At 45.7% G+C, this 7611-nt stretch overlaps 1 pseudogene across 1 annotated transcript in view; it reads left to right on the plus strand.

Moving 5' to 3' along the window:
• The first annotated feature begins 1710 nt into the window (after positions 1-1710).
• Asip (agouti signaling protein) overlaps positions 1711-7611 on the plus strand; it is an 87638-nt pseudogene continuing 81737 nt past the window's right edge. The window contains exon 1 of the transcript NR_131764.1: positions 1711-1792. The product of NR_131764.1 is annotated as an agouti signaling protein, transcript variant 1, non-coding (transcript). The remainder of the gene's footprint in view (positions 1793-7611) is intronic.

The raw sequence follows: 7611 nt of genomic DNA on the forward strand, positions 1-7611 counted from the left end.
GTGTTTTATCTTTGGTTCTTATGGATTAGCTGCTGACATGATTTCTAGAAGGATTTTGTTTTCCCCCTGTAAGAGCTGAAACAAAGTGTTCCAAGCTGGGGGACAGGGAAGTGAATGACTTGACGTCAGGTGTATTAGGTATTTATAGACTGCCAATAAATTGCTTCCACTCTTCGGTTTTAGCTGTGACGGTCGGGCTGCATCTTACTCGTTTCTGTCTCTCGGCAGCAGAGGAAGTTCAGTAAATACCTGTTAATAACAAGTCAGACATATGCTATGAAAGTGGGGGTACCAGCAATGAGCACCAGAGAAGCCCCCTCAAAGAAGAGATGAGTGTGGGCTGGGATAGTTAGAAAGGGACCCGTGGGAAGGGTGAGGGAGTCTTAAGGAAAGTGTCACTGTTTGAACAGAAATGGATAAGACCACAGATGTCCAAACGAAACTCCACTCTCTCACTAACTCAGTTGCTTAACTCAACAAACTCCACTTAAACTCGGTGAGCCTCGTTTTCTCACAAACAGCGAGAGCGTGGTGATGCTTATTTTTTAATTATTTTTGAGGCAGGGTCTTTCTGCACAGCCCCATCTGTCCTGGAGCTCATGCCTTCTGAGGCCTTGGCTTAAAGGCATGCACATCTTGTCCAGCAGGGAAGAAGGAAGACTTATGTCACAGGAGAAATTGCTACAGGAGAAATTGCAGAATGAGACATCCAAGATCTAACTTTACTTTCTGAGTTCCGTTCCCTTACCAGCACACACAGCCACTTCACCGGTCTGAACATTTTCCTGACAGGATTCTGGAGTTTGTAGGGTCACTGTCATTCTGGACTTCAGTATAGCACATTTCCCATCATTCCACCTTACAGCAAGCATTTTCCAGAAAATTGTAGTACGACACAGAACTTAAAACCATCGAGCTCCTTCCCTGGGCCCATGATATAAGTCAGTGCGTAGTCTGTGAGTCCTCTGGGATCTTCGAATCTTCTTCTTCTGATCCCCCCTTTTTCTTGTTTTAGTTCATTTGTTTTTAAGACCTCACCTCATGTAGCCCAGACTGGCCTCACACCAGCTGTGTAGCCCAGGATGCCCTCATCCTCCTTTCTCTACCTCCCCAGTGGTGGCAGGCCAGGAATGAACCACAATGCTGACTTCCTCCTGCCAGCCAGGTCCTCCTTCCCACACTGGGCTCCCTGACCCCCACCTCAACCCCAATTCAGGGCCTCAGACCCCACCAGATCCCACCAGCTCCACTCAGCTGGCAGCGTCTCTGCCAAGAGTGGTATTTGCTCGTGTTCCTGATAAAGCACCGGGGCTCCGGGAGGGCAGAGATCTCAGCTGAAATCACAGATTCTGGAGTGGCCGTTAGATCTGAAACCAGCCCTTTGATCCTCTGGTTCTCTTCCTACTGTGCCATGGGTTTCCAGAAAATGAGCTAGAACACAAGCCAAGCACAGCTCTCCCAAGGACCTGAGCAAGGCCATGGGCTTTACCTGCAGGGGGCAAAGCCACCTCACAATACACAGGAGCACATCCAGGCCTGGAGACATGAGTGACAAACAGCCTCCTGCTAGGTGTGCCCCCAGACACAAGTGAGCATGCCTGCTTGACACTTGCTCCCCTCCCCTTAGCAGGGTTTGGTCATGGCTACAGCATCCTGACAACCTATTTAAACCAACTAGCAGGAGCTGTCATCCAAGTGCCATTTCCCACCCACCAGTCTGAGTCCTTGAGCCTCTGCAGCCTCAGAAGAGGGAGTCTTTAGCTGAAACCTCCAGGAACCAAGGGCCCAGAAGGTATGTACCAAACTCTATCCAGATGTTGGGTTTGGTTTTGCTCTTTGTCTCCTTCTTTTTTCCTCTCTAACCATAATCAAAGAGTGAACAAGTGATTTTCACATTATCAAGCAACACGGGGGGAAAATAGTTTCCTTCTTTCCTGGCCAGGTCTGTACCAAATAAATGAACAAGTGGCTTACAGTCTCTGGTAATACAGACAAGCACCCGAACTCACAATTCCTGCTTTATACACACAGCAGAAGTACCAGGCAGGGAGACCATGTTGCAAACCCTTCAGTAAAATTCACTCGGCGAGGAACAGTCAGCTTCCAGAATTGTTTACCTGAGCTCGAGGGAGCCCACCTGTTTTAGAATCCTTCTTAAAAAAAAACCTACTATTGTGCAAATAAGTCAAACAGTAAAGTATAGATGTTGCTTTATTGGAAAGGAAGAGTCTAGGAATGAAACTTTCTGGTGTTATCTGTGCATCCGGTGAGCCCAGCACCTTCATCATCCCGGGCCGGTAACAACCGGTCATCAGACAGCTCAGACAGCTCACAGAACTGTTCTCTGGCAGCCCAGCTCTCCTGGGGTTAACTTGCTGAGGGGCTAGGGTGAGGAAAAACAGATCTTCCTAGGCTGCAGTCACTTGACTCCCTTCACCCCACACCTGAGCTCCAGCTCCCTGGAAGAGAACCTGAGGAAAGGCAGCTTAGCTGGGGCTGCGCTCCAGGCAGCGGCTTCTCTGCCAGTGGCCACTTCTGGCTGCAAGCTGTAGGCAGGGCCAGGAACGAATGTCACCCGGAATGGGAAGCTCAGTGACGAAGGGACCTTACTTCCAGTCTTCAAAGGATGCCATTTTCAATGCTCTCCTCTGAATTGGTGAGTTTCAAAATTTTAGCCCTTTAGACTGTCTGAGCAAAACCAGAGCCTAGCCTATTGGCCAGTTAAACACGCAAGAAAAGAAAGACTATGGAGGTATTTTATCGAATTCCTTCTGACTACTCTGAACTCTTCAACAATGCTTTTTGCTATTTTTAAATTTGATTGAACTCTTCAGTGGAAAATATGGTTTAAAGGAAAACCAAAGCAAACCATCCAGGGCACTGTGTGTGCCTCGCATTTTGACCCAGCCTACAGCGTAATTTGGAAGCCTCTCCACAGACCACCAGAGATCCTTGCATTCTACTTAAAGATTTACTTAGATCTAAAAACTACGTCTTGATTCCAGTACCCTTCTTTCCATCTGGATTTATCCTCGTTGACCATAGCGAGCGATTACTGACGAGTCCTGGAACATGCACTGTACTGTACGAGGTGAGCGCAGCTGGAAGAAGAAACGTCTTTTTCTCAGCGAGTGTTTTCATTAATACTAATTTCATTAATATCTATGCTGTAGTTATGTATCTTGTTGGGGGTATATTATTTCCTTTTTCTTGTCAAATCCCCTTAGTGGTCTTCGGTATTTAATTTACTTTTGCTTCTTGGCTTCTTTCAAAATTCCCTTCCAGTTTCGATATTTAAGTAGCTGTGCTCTGGCGCACGCTGCTTGCTGGAATTTCAGAATCACACTTTCTGGTGTTATTTGGGTACAAACCTTTACAAAATGGTTAGGCACTTAAATGATTATAAAAGCAGAGGGCTACTGAGCACATCTTACTGACAGGTGGACAAAATAGCAGCGGGAAAGAGAAGGCTGAAGGTCTGAACCCTCCCCTGTGGCAGGATGGCCCTACTGACATAGATGCAGAAAGAAGACGATCCCTCTCGGAGGAGTCGGCCATGCTGCAGAGCCAACGACACAAAGCACCAGAAAGGCAAACCCAGCCAGCCTCAACCTGCTCTGTGAAAGGGAAGGGAAGGAGTGAGAGCCACCCTGAAGGTGCAGGTGTCTGTGTGAGATGTGTCTGTGTGTCGTCTTCTTAAGACACGGGACTGCACTTGAGACGCTAGCGCTGATGGCTGTGCTTTGGGCACAGTCTGTATCAGGACAGCCATGCGAAGGCAATTACCTGGAATGGGAGCCATTATAGCCCTTTGATTTGCTTCCTCCAATATCCTGTCAGACAGATGAAGAAAAGAGACAGACTCTCAACTCTGAAATAAATTGCAGGTTGAGGTATTTGGTTTCAGCCTCCCTCAGGTTGAGGCTTTCCAACGCAGAATTTTGTGTGCTCAGGAAACCAAAGACCGCATGCTATTGCTCTAGCTTGCAGAGCAGACATAAGGAAACGGGTAGCCAAATGGTGACAGTTGGTTTTAATAGGCTGTTATTCTGTCGAGTGCAGACACTCACTTTGTGTAGGGGCTTTGAAAGGGGCTCTTCCAGGTTCTGCGAGAGTCTGGAGGCACCTCAAAGTGGAAACAGGTCCAACATGTCCTATGTCACTCATACTAGGACCGTTTCTCTTTCAAGCACTGATGCCCATGGGGAGGCATTCAGGCATCAGGCAAACTTGCCAGGGTTACAGTCGGAGTTGGGAAGCCAAGGAGTCAAGGGTCAGACTGGACAGAAGCAGTTGAGATCCAGAGCCAGGATGTTAGCCACACTGAAGAGTTGTTAGAGGAGAGAAGTGGGAGCAAGGAACCAGAAAGCTCAGATGTCTGCGACAGGGCTTCTGACAAGTGGTGCCTTTGACTGAGTCTAGAAAGACTGATCTCTGGAGGAGAGTGTGCTCGGAGGAAGACTGAGAGTTGAGAGGAACTGCTTCCCTTTGGTGGGGAAGTTTTACTCAGATTTGGGAGAAACCAGAACTGGCTGTACAGCCAGAGTCTGAGTCCAGTTTAAATCCCTGTGTAGCTGTAGCTGGCTCTAGTGAGCATGGGTAGTGCTGTCAGGGGGGATGCTTTCTGCTGGAAGGCAGCTAGCCTGAGGAAAAGCAGAGGGGTGGGCACTGGGACGGGGCAAGGGTTTGATCCATTTATTGGCCAGCCTCAGCAAAGGTAGAGAGGATGCTGTTGTAAATCGCCTTCTGGGGAGCCAGCAACTCAGTCATCACCTGTCCCTGTACAATTCCTCCCTTCAGTCCTGGGTACTCTTTAGACAGAATATGCTTGGAGAAAGAGTCCTAAATATGAAATGTTCTAATTCACTGTTTAGATCTTGTTGTGCATGTTTTGGGGTGCAGGGTGAGCCACTCCTTGCATTTAAAAATAGTCTTTTTCAACTGGTAAAATAAAAATTAGCTTCTTCCACTAGCAGGGATTCTTGGAAGCTGAATGAATCTGTCTCTGGTGGAAGAGAGGGAATCTTTCTCATGTTGTCGAGGGTGATGTTTGGTTATTTTAAAAGCTGTCTTCATATCTTTCACTCTGCCCCAAACTGTTACATATTCTGGACATATTTAGACTTTCCTTTTTGTTTTTCTTTTGAGAAAATGTCTCATTTGGCCCAGGTTGGAAGACGTTGAATTCTTGGACATTTTTCCCCAGCCCTTTCTGCTGAGTGTGGGATTTAAAGTGTATATTCCATATGTGGATAGACTTAGTAAAAATTTTACTGAGTGAAAACACAGAAAGTGTTTAGCGTAATGAATTTTCACTATGCCTCCTCCTAGAAAAACAGAGCCTAGGTCTAGAAACAAAAAATGACAGGCACGGAAAAGACCCTCCGTCCCCCCTAGTCAAGACCTCCTAAGGGTAGTCACAAACCCAAGTCCTAACACCACACATTAAATACTGTCCTACATGAGCTATGAACTTATGGCTTCGCACATGCTAAACATTCAGACCTGCATATCTGAATACTTCAGAATCAGGATTTTAGAGCCATGATATATTTTTTTCTCCGTTTGTGCATTAAATTCTTCTTAAAAAAAATTCTAGGGTGCTTTTGCCAATGCAATGGACGGAAGGCGTGTGTTTCTTACATTCATTGAGGAATTGCCTCTGCCCTTTGTCTACCCACAGAAGGTGCTTCATTCTTTCAATCAACAGTGTTTACCAAGTGCTTTCTGTGTGGCGGCTCTTTTCCAGACCATGAGAGTACAGTGTTTTATTTTAGATAGGTTCTTGTTCTCATAGCTCATCCTGGGGTCAAACTCCCGACAGTCCTTCTGCCTCAGCCTCCTGGACCGGTGCAGGCATGTCCTACAGGCGAGTTCATCATCAGCTTACGATGTAGTAGAAAGGGAAGAAAGCATAGAGGTAGACTGTGGTGGTAAAGCCCTTGCCACACAACTGAACACGCACAGAAAAATCTCAGTGCTGGAGAGGCATAGACAGGATGCCCTCTGGGGCTTGCCGGCCAGCTCCGCTGAATCATCATGCTTCAGGCTCGGTGGGATGCACTCTCTCTCAAAACCAAAACCAAACCAAAACCAAACAAAAAACAGTAGAGAGTGACGTGCACATGCACATACAAACACACAAAAAGACAGGAAACATTGAAAATGGAACGTGTAAATACACGTGTAACTCTTACAAAATTCTCAAAAAATACATTTAAATAAAAATTAAGATACACAAAATTAACAGATAATAAAAATAAATTTAATAAAAATATAAATTAAAAAATTGGCAGTGCTAAAAGGGAAATAAATAGGGTAATGACGAAAGTTAACTGGAAAGTACTTACTTTGGAGTGGGCAGGAGAGCGCTGAGGAGATAAGGACAGAAAGAAGACAAGGAATAACAAGTTAAGTTTGCCATGAGCTGTAGAAATCCTGTTTCCAGCTTTAAAAACAAAACAAAACAAAACAAAACAAAACAAAACAAAACAAAACAAAACAAAACAAAACAAAACAAAACAAAACAAAACAACCCTGCAAGTCCCAGGACTAGGCACGAATCAGAAAGCCCCTGTAGCTTCATGGTAAACGAGGAGGACAGAATGAGCGATCACAGGAAAGGCAGATGGAGGCCAGATCACTTAGACGCTTAGAAGCCAAGGCGAAGAGTTCCGGACCTTAGCAATAAGAAGTGTAGCATTGTCAACAATGTTGCAATACGCCTTCGGTTTTTCTCTTCCTTTTTTTTTTTTTTTTTTTTAACATGGCGATACAGTTCACAGGCAGGAAACAATGTCGATGATATGTGTAGAGTGTGAAGCATTCTGACAGTTGTACTCCCCGGCAAGTTTCCAAAATGGCTAAATTTTTATTGTCACTTTGAGACAGTTTCTTGTGTTGCTCGGACGGACTTGAAACTTCTGAGCTCAAGGAATCCTGGTCTCCCAAGTAGTGGGCACAATAGGCTTGTACTGCTGCCTCTGGCGGTTTTTACAGTCCCTCCAGCAAACCTGTAAGAATTCCCTTGCTTAGTATGATGGCACATGCCAGGGCTCAAGAGACTGTGGGAGAGTAAGATTTTGAGGCAAACTGAAGCTATGTAACAAGATATTTGCCTCAAAAAAGTTTGCAAAAAGTTAGCAAGCAAAAAGCCCTAAACCGCCCCCCCTTCTCCCAAACATCTGGTTATGTTTGGAGGTGGAAGTGCTTTGGGTTTTTTTTTTTTTAGGTCTTCTAAGTGGAGGCAAACAGTGTCCCACCTGGCTTTGTTTGCTGCGTGATGTTTAGTGATGTTTACCGGTTATTTATGTATCTTCCTTTACAGTCCCTGTCCCAGGGGACTTAAAGAAGATCATGTGGGTGCATATGCATCCTGCTGTGTATGTGTCCGTGTGGACACATATGCATGCTATGGTACACATGTGGAGGTCAGAAGACGGCTTTTGTGAGTTGGTTCTCACCTTACATGGATCTCGGGCATTGATCTCAGGACTTTACATTTGTATAGCAAGTGCTTTTACCCGTTGAGTCCTCTGGCTGGCCTTCTCGTGTGTGAAGACGGGGTCTTGCTGTGTTCTCTGGGGTGGGTTCAATCTCTTCAGCTTAAGC

Source organism: Rattus norvegicus, chromosome 3, assembly GCF_021556685.1.
Source record: "Rattus norvegicus strain SHRSP/BbbUtx chromosome 3, alternate assembly SHRSP_T2T, whole genome shotgun sequence".
NCBI lineage: Eukaryota > Metazoa > Chordata > Mammalia > Rodentia > Muridae > Rattus > Rattus norvegicus.